General features: G+C 36.2%; 1 long non-coding RNA gene across 2 annotated transcripts in view; it reads right to left on the bottom strand.

Moving 5' to 3' along the window:
* LOC137208427 (uncharacterized) overlaps positions 1 to 13,245 on the bottom strand; it is a 112,180-nt gene that overhangs the window by 55,704 nt on the left and 43,231 nt on the right. For both annotated transcript variants that reach the window (XR_010935628.1, XR_010935629.1), the window contains one exon: positions 12,883 to 12,924. This is a non-coding gene — a long non-coding RNA (uncharacterized lncRNA). The remainder of the gene's footprint in view (positions 1 to 12,882; positions 12,925 to 13,245) is intronic.

Raw genomic sequence — 13,245 nt, 5'->3', positions numbered from 1 at the left:
TTATCAATTTGTTCTTTTATGACTTGTTCTTTTGGTGTCATGTCTAAGGAATCTTTGCCCATTCCCAATATTACAAATATTTCTCCTTAAAATTTTTTTTTAAATAATATAAATTTTAAAAATAAAAAAATTAAAAAACCTGAATATTTCTCCTATTTTTTTTAGAAGTTTAATAGCTTTAGGTTTTACATTTTGATCTATGATACATTTTGAGTTAATTTTTATATGGTATGAAATATAATTTGAAGTTCATTTTTTTTAAAATGTAGATATCCAAGTTGTCCCAGCATCATTTGTTGAAAAGCCTATCCTTTCTCCAGTGAATTGCTTTTGCACCTTTGTCAGTTATTCATATATGTGGAAGTCTATTTCTATATTTTCTATTCTGTTCCATTTATTTGTCTATCTTTAAGCCAATGTCACATTGTCTTTATTACTGTAACTTGATAATAAGTCTTAAAATCAGATAGTGTTACTAGAATCACATCGTATAAAATTTAACAATATCAAGGGCAATAAAAATGTAAACTCCTCCTCCCCCATTCTGCACATTTTGGGGAGTTTATTTTCAGGAAAATAATTTGAAAGAAAAATAACTGTATTTATTTTAACTTTTCCCCAGCCAAAAAGGAAAAAAGGGTAATATCAAGAGTGATAAAAATGTAAACTCCTCTTTCCCCATTCTGCCTATTCCCAGGGGTTTACTTTCAGAAAATAATTTGGTAGAAAAAGAACTTTAATTGTTTAAAACTGGTTTATAACAAATTCTACTCAGCAAAAAAGTACAAATGTCTTCAGTGTTCAACACTAGAGAATGAGTGTCAATTATGTCATCTCTGCATGATGAAATTATACAGTTTTTAAAGATAAGACTGAATGACAAAACTACTTATGAAACATCAAATAAAAAGTAGAACACAAATTTATATGTATAAACGTTTGACGAAATAACGTCAAATGAAAGTAGAATACAAATTTGTATGCACCTAAACTGTGATTACAGCTCTGTGAGAACCATGCATAAGGAGCAGGGAGAAAAAGCTGTTCCTTTAAAAAGCTGAAGACAGAAATCCTCAGCTTTTTAGAGAATGTGAGCTCTCTTTGCTTTGCTGAATACTTTAATAGGCCCTCATGGTTGTGGCCGTCTAGAACTTCGGGGTGGCCTGGGTTAGAGTGAGAAAAGTAATACAGTATTGCTCTTCAAAATAAAGAAATATGAATTTTTAAATTTCTGGGGCGAGTGAAGGGGGAAGGGGAGGATTGGGGAGAAGCTGGTGGAGATGAAGACTGAGATCAGAGAAAGAAAGACAGGGAAAAGGATGGGAGGGTGGAGACTTCAGGAGAAGAAATGGCCCATGAAAATGTTCTAGGAACAACCATGAGGCAGAAGTGCAGGAGGGAGCTAGGCAAAGACAAGAAAGGAAAAACAAAACAAAACAAAACTGTGCCCAGAAAACTGGTAAATTTGGTATCTCCAGAAGGCTGACTTTTGTGTTAAACAGGTAAAGGCTAGAAGATAATAAAGAAAAGAAAATAGCTGCTATGATAGAGGAGTGGAACATGACTGAAAACAGCTTTCAAATTCAAGTTGTATCTGTTTATTCATCTGTTCCTGGGACCATACCATACTCTGTTGATTAGAACAGCTTCACAGAAATTTTTAGCATCTAGTATAGCTCCATTTACAATTTTTTTCCATATATTTATTGGCTATTCTCTGATTTCTCAGACATTGTTTCTTCCATACAGATTTCTGAATGATTTAATCTAGATCCCTCTAGTATATCCCCCCAAAGCAAGGAATGAATGGTTTAGCAACATGAAAAACAAATATAAGCATATATTCTAAAATTGATGAAAAGTTGGTAATTTAATGAAGTAGAGAAAGTATGGTTTACATGGCTGGCATAATTGGCTCTTCATCTGGAAGAAAACAAAGGTAGACTCCTTACTTCATGCTCTGTACAAAAATGAATTCCAAATGTACCAAAGATGCAAAAGTTAAAAAAAAAACTATTAGAAGAAAATTTAGGAGACCATTTGTATAACATTGGAGTAAGATGGAAATTGTCTTAAGGCAGGAAATCAAAAAATCCATAAAAATATTTATGACTATTTAAATTAAAAGATTGAATGGAAAAATAAACCACAGATAAAGAATAGATACTTAGGAAAAAATTTAACAAAAGAAGTATAAAACTTACTATGAAAACTACAAAATATTGCTGAAAGAAATTAAAGACCTAAATAAATGGAAAGGAATCACATGCTCATGGATCAGTTAGAACACTTAATATTGTGAAGATGGCAATAATCTCCAAATTGATCTGTAGATCTAACACACTCCCTATCCAAGTCCCAAATGGCTTCTTTGCAGAAATTAAGAAGCTGATCCTAAAATCCTTATGAAATTTCAAGAGTTCCCCCCTCTCTTTTCTTTCAGTATTGAAAAACCAAAGAACAAACTGGGCAGACTCATACTTCCTAATTTCAAATCTTACTACAAAGCTACAATAATCAAGACAGTGTGGTACAGGCATAAGGATAGACATATAAATCAAGGGAATAAAATTGGGAGCCCAGAAAAAGAACCCTCACATCTAGGAACAGCTGATTTTCAACAAGGGTGCCAAGACCATTCACTGAGTGCCAAGACCATTCACTGAGGAGAACAGTCTTTTTTTTTTTTTTTTTTGCGGTATGCAGGCCTCTCACTGTTGTGGCCTCTCCCATTGCGGAGCACAGGCTCTGGACGTTCAGGCTCAGCAGCCATGGCTCATGGGCCCAGCTGCTACGCGGCATGTGGGATCCTCCCGGACCGGGGCACGAACCCACATCCCCTGCATCAGCAGGCGGACTCTCAACCACTGTGCCACCAGGGAAGCCCAACTGAGGAGAACAGTCTTTTCAACAAATGGTGCTGAGACAACTGGACATCCATCAGCAAAATAACACAGTTAGATCCCTACCTCACACCATATACAAAAATTAGCTCAAGGTGGATCAAAGATGTAAATGTAAAGTTATAAAACTCTTAGAAGAAAATATAAATATAAATTTTCATGACTTTGGATTAGGTGATGATTTCTTAGATATGATACCAAAAGCATAAGCAATCAAAGAAAAAATAAATTCATCATCAAAATTGAAAAGGTTTGTGCTTCAAAGGAAATCATGATGAAAGTAAAAAGACAACCCACATAATGAGAAAAAACATTTGCAAATCATACAACTGATAATGGTCTAGTATCTGGGGAAAAAAAATATATATATATATACATATATATATATTTAATTTTGTGAACATATTGAATACAGTTATAGTAACTGCCTTTATGTCCTTCCTATTAATTCTAACATCTTTCAGTTTGGGTCAGTTTTGACTGATTGATTTATCTCCTCATTATAGGTTGTATTTTCCATGTTTTTTGCATGCCTGGCAACGTTTCTGGATGCCAGACATTGTATATTTTACCTCGTTGGGGGCTGAATATTTTTCTATTCCTGTAAACAATCTTGAGTTTTGTTCCTAGGCACACCTGAGTTACCTGGAAATACTTCGGTCCTTTCCGATTTTGCTTTTAAGATTTGTCAGGCATGTCTGGAACAGTGCTCAGTCTAGAGCACTGTAGTATCCCCACTACTGAGGTAAGACTTCTATGTACACTACCCAAGGCACTGTAAATCTTGATGTTTTCCAGTCTGTCTGGTAGGAACAGGCACTATTCCTGGCCTGTGAGATCAGCTGGCACTCATAACTCTGTTTCAGGTTGTTCTTTTCCTGTCTCAGAGAGGAAGGTAGTTTCCTCAACTGTATGCACTGATCAGTATCAACTGAATATTCAAAGGGCCCAGAGCCTGCATTTGCTCAGAGTCCCCTCTGTTTGTAGCTCTTTCCTCCCCAGTACTCTGTTCAGTGGACTCTAGTTGCCTTGGTCTACCCAGACTCTCAATATCATCTCCTCAACTCAGAGGGTTTTTTCCACTTGTATTCCCCTCCCTGTGCACAATATGGAAATTCTCTCAAAGCTATAAGCTGGGGCACTGGTAGGGTTCATCTCATTTGTTTTCTGTTTTTCAGGGATCACTGTCCTTCATTGCCTGATGTCTTGCAAACTGTTGTTTCCCATTTTTCACAGTTAAGTATGATGTCAGCTGTGGATTTTTCAAATATAGCCTTTATGTTGAAGTACTTTCCTTCCATTCCTACATTCCTAGTTTGTTGAGAGTTTTTTTTTTATCATGAAACAGTATTGAATTTCATCAAATGCTTTTTCTGCATCTATTGAGATGACCATGTGATTTTTATCCTTTATTATATTAATGTGGTATATCATATTAATTTATTTTCAGATGTTGAACCATCCTTGCATCTCAGGGATAAATCCCACTTGGTCATAGTATATGATCCTTTTAATGTTAGATTCAGTTTGCTAATATTTTGTTGAGGATTTTTACATCTATATTCATCAGGGCTATTGGCCTATAGTTTTCTTTTCTTTTGGTATCTTTGTATGGCCTTGGTATCAGGGTAAAGCTGGCTTCATAAAATGAGTTTAGAAGTGTTCCCTCCTGTTCTATTTTCTGGAAGAGATTGAGAAGAACTGGAGTTAATTCTTCTTTAAACATTTGGTAGGATTCATCAGTAAAGTCACCTGGTACTGGACTTTTCTTTGTTTCGGGAGGATTTTGATTACTAACTCAATCTCCATACTTGTTATAGACCTGTTCAGACTTTTTATTTCTTCACGATTCAGTCTTGCATGTTTCTAGGAATGTATCCATTGTTTCTAGGTGATCCACTCTATTGGTATATATTGTTCATAGTAGTCTCTCATGATCCTTTTATTTCTGTGGCATCAGTTGTAACATCTCTTTCCGTTCTTATTTTATTTATTTGAATCTTCTCTCTTTCCTTCTTAGCCTAGCTAAGGGTTTGAAATTTTTGATTTCCCTTAAAAAAACAAACAAACCTCTTAGTTTTGTTGATTTTTTTTTTTCCTAAAGGGGTATGTGCATTTTAAACTTCAGTAGCTCTGGCCAGATTGTTTTCCAGGAGGGTTGTGGCAATTTATACTCTCTCTGGAAAAGGTGAGGGATAAGATGGTTCTTCATCTGGAAGAAAATTAAGTTAGAACTTTGCCTCACACTATAAATAACAATAAATTCCATAGAAATTAAAGACATAGATACAAAAAAGAACTATTAAAATAGGAGAAAATAAAAGATAACATTTGTTTAACCTCAGGATGGAGTTGGTCCTTTTAAGAAAGACTGAAAACTTAGATGCCATAAAAGGAAAATTGATGGATTCAACCACATAAACATTTAAAATACCATAAACAAAGCCAAAAGATAAATGAAGAGACTGGGAGAGAAATTTGCAAGATATGAAAGAGTGTAAATATTACTAACATATAAATAACTCCTTCAAATTAATAAGAACAAAATATGTAAACAAGCTAAGTGAAAAATTGGCAAAGGATAAGAACAAACATTCAGAGAAAAAGAACTATAAATAGTCAATTAGGGACTCCCCTCGTGGCTCAGTGGTTAAGATTCCACCTGCCAATGCAGGGGAGATGGATTCGATCCCTGGTCCGGGAAGATCCCACATGCGCGGAGCAACTAAGCCCGTACGCCACAACTACTGAGCCTGCACTCTAGAGCCCACGTGCCACAACTACTGAAGCTTGCGTGCCACAACCACTGAAGCCCGCGCACCTAGAGCCCATGCCTCACAACAAAGAGAAGCCACCGCAATGAGAAGCCCATGCACCGCAACAAAGAGTATCCCCTGATCGCCACAACTAGAGAAAGACCACGCGCAGCAACGAAGACCCAATGCAGCCAAAAATAAATAAATTAGTAAATTAATTAATTAAAAAAATAGTCAGCTTATGAAATGTTCATCCTCAGAGGTAGTACAAGAAAGGCACACTCAAACACTAGTTATTATTGCCTGTGAGATGAGCAAAATGGAAAATATTGCTAATATCTAATGCTGTTGAGTAATAGGCACTCTTGGTCGCTCTGACAAAGAAACCATTTTAAGTAATCAATTAGGCAATTGCACTTTCACACTTTACTTTTTTTTTTTTTGCTTGATTGACAATATCTCCTAGCAAATGGTATTATATCACCAGCTGCCACAGGTAACACCTGAATGAGGTGTGAAACAACATGAATCAAAATACACTACCAGATGTAAAATAGATAGCTAGTGGGAAGCAGCCGCATAGCACAGTGAGATCAGCTCGGTGCTTTGTGACCACCTAGAGGGGTGGGATAGTGAGGGTGGGAGGGAGACGCAAGAGGGAGGAGATATGGGGATATATGTATATGTATAGCTGAATCACTTTGTTATAAAGCAGAAGCTAACACATCATTGTAAAGCAATTATACTCCAATAAAGATGTTAAAAAAAAAAAAGCTGTAGCACGTAGAAGCCTGCTCACGGTGCTAAGTGACAGAAGTGAAGCTCCTCCTTCCACTTTGCAAATTTTTAATGTGGTTTTCACAACCCAAGAACAAATATTAGCAAGAAAAAAAATAATGGTCTCATATTCTTTCCTAAGTGTGCTGTTTTGGAACCTCACTATGCAATCTGTACGCCTTTCACTTCTGCCAAATGAATCTTATACGTAAGCACTATCTAATAGCATGAACAAAATTCTCATTTCAAAATAAAGCATTTCATTTTATTTTCTTCTTTACTTGCACGCAGAAAAAGAGGAAATATCAGGGGAAGCTTTAGGAGGGGATTTTGATCCACATAAAGAAACGCAGTCCAGAAGGGGAACACAGTTATATTCACCTGGTTGCCCTTGTTGTATAGAAGAGGACAGTGTTAAGCTAAGGGAGGCAAGACCTCAAAAGACAGAGAGGAGATAGATGTGTAGCAGTTGCCACTGGACTTTGTTATAGATCATTCCGAAGAGGTTTTTACCCTCTTGTGGTCCAGCCCCTTCTCTGGTCACAGACCTCGCAGAAGGAAGACCCTTCTGGGGAAGGCTGACCACTAGGTGGCACTGTGCACTGCTGGGCTAGTTCTGGTAAACTATCCTCAGCCCAGCTCCAGACAGGGCTTCAGTTTCTATGGACAGGTCCTTCTCAGGCCTCCTAAATCATAATTCTTCTTCAAAATACATAAACTCAGTCAATTTTAATAACCATCTCATTTTTATCAGAAAAGAAAGAATTTTGGTTTGTGATGTGGAAGCGCCTTCCTCTTTAAATATTTCTTGGAATAAGTCCTTTGCTAATTTGTTAATGTAAAACTTGTCCAGCCTCTGGGGACTTCTCGAGGAGCCGAGCAAGAGGTGAGCTATGAACTGAGCTGCAGAAGAAGTATGGAGAGTGTACAGTGCATTGAAATGCTTCGAGACCTAAGAAAAAATGAAAGCTCCAGAACAAACCATGTCAAACACCTCAACCTTTGCTAAACCTGTCTCTCATGAAAAACTTGGCAATGGAGCAAGGAACTGCAGTCAGAAGAATTAGAATCTCTAGACATAACCCACCAGAGGTAAGTCTTTGAGACTGTAAGAAACATCAACTAAGTCGTCAAGCAGCAGGCCCTGACCCCTTAATCCTGAACCTCCCAGACTCCAAGCAGCCCTCAGCTGGGAGTCCTGTCATGTCCAGCTGATTATCAGCAGCATCACCTCCCATCCAACTTCCGTGGGAGTGGCCACGGCAATGTTGTCACTGACAATGGTAGCATCCTGAAAACAAGTCTTCCTATCTGGGAAATGAGGACCAGAATTACAAGCCGAGAACCCCAGGCACACCTGCGTTCCACGACCTGGAAACCACACTGAGGAGGCTGTCTGTTCACCAGGAGAATTACCTCTTGGAGAGGAGGTTCTTTGGGCAGGAGCAGGAAAGGTAGATCTGGGACCTGGTGGAGAAGGCAAGCTGCACTGTGATGTACCAGAGAGCATCCTACCCCTTGGCACACATTCCCATGTCTCTGAAGTCACTGATTCTCTGGCATGTCCTTTAGCAGCCTGTTGTGCAACCTGTCTGAAAAATTCCAGAATGTGAAGTCACTGGGAAATTTTGCTGCCCTCCACCCCTAATAGCAGAGGCCAGCCTCACCTCAAGTCATCCTGGACCTTCAGCTAGGCGTGGTCACCAAGGGCTTCTGGAAGCTAAATATTGACCCGGGCCAAATGTCCATCCTTAACAATTTTGAAGATGACTGCGTGGTTGAGAACACAAGAAAGCAGCATAGACAACTACATTGCTCTCCTGAGCCTAGCTTCCTGTGTGCCATTTTAGAACCCAGAGACATCTGATGAGAGATCCTGAGCACAGGTGCCGGGCTCAGGCAGAAGTTCCCTGAGCTGGCCTCAGGCTTTCACAGAGGAGATGTAGGAGCCATTGGCTGCCACAGATAAAGATGGTGGTGTGAGGGGTCTGGTGAGAGAACCACATCATGTTCTATAAACCTGGAACCTTGAAGCAGGGTTTTCCAAGATGTGATCTCTAGACCTTCAACATCAGCATCCTCTGAGAACTTGTAAGAAATGTTACAAATTGTCAGGCCCTACCCAAAACCTGCTGAATGAGAAACTCTTGGGATTGGGGCCCCCCATAAACTGTTTTAACAAGTCTTTCAGGTGATTCTGATACAAAAGTTTTGCAACACTGCTTTACACAATGCTTTATTAAAGGCAGTCTCATCTCCATCCCAGGCACCATCCTAGAGGCTATCTGTCTAGCCTGTGGGGATGATGCTTAAAAGAATACTCATTGTCTGGTTTCATTTTCTTTCTGTTTATAGCATGCCACTCACCCTGGGCATCAGATAGAACACACAATTAGCCACAGACATCCTTGTTCAAGATTGTTGTTATTGTTGTAAAGCCCAGCACACCAGGTACTCAGGGAATATTTGTGGTCAGCAATAAACATTTTATATATACAGTGCTATATACATTGAACCTCATGTACATGATATTGCGTGAAAGAAGCCAGATACAAAAGATCACATACTCCATGACATCATCTATATGAATACCCAGAAAGGGCAAAATTAGCAGGGATACAAGTCAGAAAAGTGGTTACCTTTAAAGGGAGAGTATTGACTAATAGAGTGCCTGGGATGCTGGAATATGACCTGGGTGATGGTTACATGGGTGCATGTGTATAAAAAGTCCATCGGGTACTACAGTTAAGAAAAGAAGGAAAGAAAAGTAAACACCTGAGATGAGAGCCCAGCTGGAAAGGAAGGCCAGAAAACAACTATGAAAATGAAAATAAGATAAAGAAAGAAGAAAAAAAAGGGGAGGGGTAGAAACACAAGAAGTTCAAAGAACAGTCATTTATATAATTGGAGTCTCAAAGAAGAAAACAAAGCGATGGAACAGAACTAACATTTAAAACTATAATCCAAGAAAAATCTTCAGAAACAAAGACCTCAATCTATAAACTGAAAAGTACCAAGTACCTGAGGAAATTAACCTAGAATGATTAACTCTGAGACACATTTTGGAAAAACTATTAGATTTTAAAGATAAAGAAAAAAGTCCTCAAAGCCTCCAGGCAAGAAAGGACATATAATTTGCAAGAGCATAAGAATGAGATTAGCATCAGACGTCTCAACATACCAAGCAAGGCAAAAATGGAGCAGCATTTTCTAGAAAATGAATGAAAAAAAAAGTGTGATACTTCCTCTGTGCAAAAAAAAAAAAAAAAAAAAAAAAAGTGTGATACAAACCAGCCAAAGTCTTTTTCAAGTATCAAGAAAAACATTTTTTCAGCTTATAGGAACTTAGGGCCTTTCTTAAAGAATTTCTTAGAGGTAAAGCTGCATCCAACCAAGAGATGACTAGGAAAATATTAGCAAAAGGATGATTATAGGTATTTTAATATAGATAATTGTAGATCAAAGACTAAACCAAAGCTGAGAATGAGAGTAGAATACCAATGTACAAATATAATATGTTGTGACAAAGTAGAAATAATGCAACTAAAAAATGGGAGAAAAAAGGAAAGGAGAAAAGGAAAGTAGAAAAAGTTGACTTATTGCATAGGCAACAGGTAGGAGGTAAAGGATGCCATTAAAACTGATGCTCTTACAGATATATGTCAAACTTTCCATCCTGAATACACCTTCTCATGCATTCAAAAACATTCTTAAAAATTGATCATATATTAGGTCCTTAGAAAAACTTTAGTGAGTTCTATCAGGTGGACATTTTACAAATAATACTCTCTGATTACAATGCAATCAAACTAGAAATTATTAATTGAAAAAATTGTAAAGGATTCTTACACCTGGAAAATTTTAAACTTTATATTAAATATCTTTTCAGTTTCTGAGGAAATGCAACAAGAAAAAAATTTGTTTGTATCTGTGTGTGGTGATGGTTGTTAACAAAACTTATTATGCTGATCATTTTGCAGTATATACATATATCAAATCATTATGAAATACACCTAAAACTAATACAATGTTATATGTCAATTATATTTCAATTTTAAAAGAGAAGAAATGCAAACTTAAATTACAGAATTTCTAAAACATGATTAAAACACTGCATGTCAGAATCAATGGGATACATGAAAACAATAATCAAAGAAAATTCATAATATAAAATACTTTTATCAGTTAAAAACAAAAAAATGAAAATAAATTAATTAAATTCCTAGCTCAAAAATGCTAGAGAAAAAAAAGAGGAAAAGAACAACAAAGTAAACAAAAAGAAAGCCCAAGGTAGGAATAATAGAGATATGTGGAAAATTAAGGAAGCAATAAATACAAAAGGAGAAAATCTAATTAATAAATCATAATCCTGGTTTCCTGAATAAATTAACAAAACAAAGCACTCAATAAATTATTCACCAAACAAAGGAGAAAGCACAAATATACAAAATAAAAAATGATGAGAGACACAACCATGGAAACAAAAGAAATTTTATAAATCAAGAGATTAATTTGCACAACTCTACGCAAATAAGTTTGAAAACCTAGGTTAAATGTACACTTTCCTAGGAAATACAGATTAAATACAGATTTAAATGTACACTTCCTGGGACTCCCCTGGTGGCGCAGTGGTTTAGAATCCGCCTGCCATTGCAGGGGACACGGGTTCAAGCCCTGGTCTAGGAAGATCCCACATGCCGTGGAGTAACTAAGCCCGTGTGCCATGACTACTGAGCCTGCAAGCCTAGGGCCCGTACTCTGTAATAAGAGAAGCCACCGCAATGAGAAGCCCTCGCACTGCAACGAAAAGTAGCCCCCGCTTACCACAACTAGAGAAAGCCCATGCACAGCAATGAAGACCCAACACAGCCAAAAATAAATTTTAAAAAAATGTACACATTCCTAGAGAAATAAAAAATTGACTCTAGAAGTATAAAGCTTAAGGTGATCCATTTCCATAGAAATAGAGGCAAGTATTCAGGAACTAGCCCCACAAAATACACCAAACTCAACATTCTGTAAATTTTTTCAGACCACTGAAAATAAGGAAAATCTCCTAATTCCTATTATGGTGTAAGTATAACTCTGATACCTAAACCTGATACTTAAGGTACAAAAACAGAAAGGTATAGACCAGTATAACTAATGAATACTGACGCAAAAGTGCTAAATAAAATACTAGGAAACAGAATCCATCACTACATTAAGAAAATAATGCACCATGACCAAATGGGGGTATATTCCTGGAATGAAAGATAAGCTCAGTATCAATAAATCCATTAATATCATTTACCATATTAACAAATCTAAGGAAGAAAGGTCATATGATTGTTTCCATAGATGCTACAAACTGGACAAATTTCAACATCTATTCCTGATAAAAAGAAAGTCAAGAAAATAGAACTGATGGATATCTTTTAATAGTCCTAAAGGCAGCATCATACTTAATGGATAAACACCAGAGGCATTTCCACTAAGATTTGGAACAAAGCAATAATGCCTACTATTTCTACTACATTCAACATTGTGTTAGAGGTATTAACCAAAACGTTAATTAGAGACATAAGAATTGGTAAAGAAAAGATATATATATGTGTATATAATATATTTATATACATATATATGCAGATAACATGATAGTATATGGGTAAACCCTTGAGAATCAATGATAAAACTAACTTAAACAGAAAAGAATTCTGAAAGATAGCAAGATATAAAATTAACACTCAGAAATCATTAGCCTTCATATGCATTAACAATAGCCAGTTAGACGATATAATGGTAAAGAAAATCCCACTGACAATAGCAACAAATAAGATTAAGTATGTAGAGGTAAATTTAACAAGAAATGTAAAAAACAAATATGAGTAAAACTCTAAAATATTTTTATGTTTTTTAACATCTTTATTGGAGTATAATTGCTTTACAATGGTGTGTTAGTTTCTGCTTTATAACAAAGTGAATAAGCCATACATATACATATATCCCTATAAAATATTTTTAAAAGATACAAAATAGACTCAATCAAATGAAGGCATCTTCTATTTTTGGATAGGACAACTCATCATAAAGATGTCAATTCTCCCTAAGTTAATTTGTAAAGTTAAGATAATCCAAATAAAAATACCAACAGTTGATACTAAAATTCATACAGAAAAACAAGCATACAAAAATATCCCCCCCAAAAAAAACCCTGAAAAAGAAATACAGTGGGGACCTAAACCTACCAGCTATTAAAACATGCAATAAAGACTCTATAATTAAAGCGATTAGCACTGATGTATAAATAGACTGACAGCAGAATTGAATAGAAATTCCAGAAAGAGACCCTAGTAGATATGGAAACTTATTTGTATACAACAAAAGTGGCACCTGAAATCACTGGGGTAAATAAATGATACTGAGGCAACCCAGCATCCTTTGGAAAAATAAAATTATATCCATACCTCATTTGATGCACAAGAAGAAACTCCAACCTGGTCAGAGATCTAAATGAAAAAAAGAAAAAGAAAACCTTTAACTATTAGAAAAAATATAGTTAAATTCCCTTTTAACCTGAGTATATGGGAAAGCTGTCAAACTCTGATTCAAGATTCAAGTAATAAAAGAAAAGATTGATAAATTTGACTACATAAAAATAAACTTTTGAATGGTTAAAAAAACAAAACCCATAAACAAGTAAAAAGATAACTGACGAACTGGGAGAAAATGTTTGCAACATATATTACAGACAAAGGGCTAATATCACCAATATTTTTTAAAACTCTAAAGTTGAGGAATAAAGGAGCAAAAACTAATAGAAAAAAAAT

This window comes from Pseudorca crassidens, chromosome 16 (assembly GCF_039906515.1).
Source record: "Pseudorca crassidens isolate mPseCra1 chromosome 16, mPseCra1.hap1, whole genome shotgun sequence".
NCBI lineage: Eukaryota > Metazoa > Chordata > Mammalia > Artiodactyla > Delphinidae > Pseudorca > Pseudorca crassidens.
This window is presented reverse-complemented; position numbering and strand designations above follow the sequence as displayed.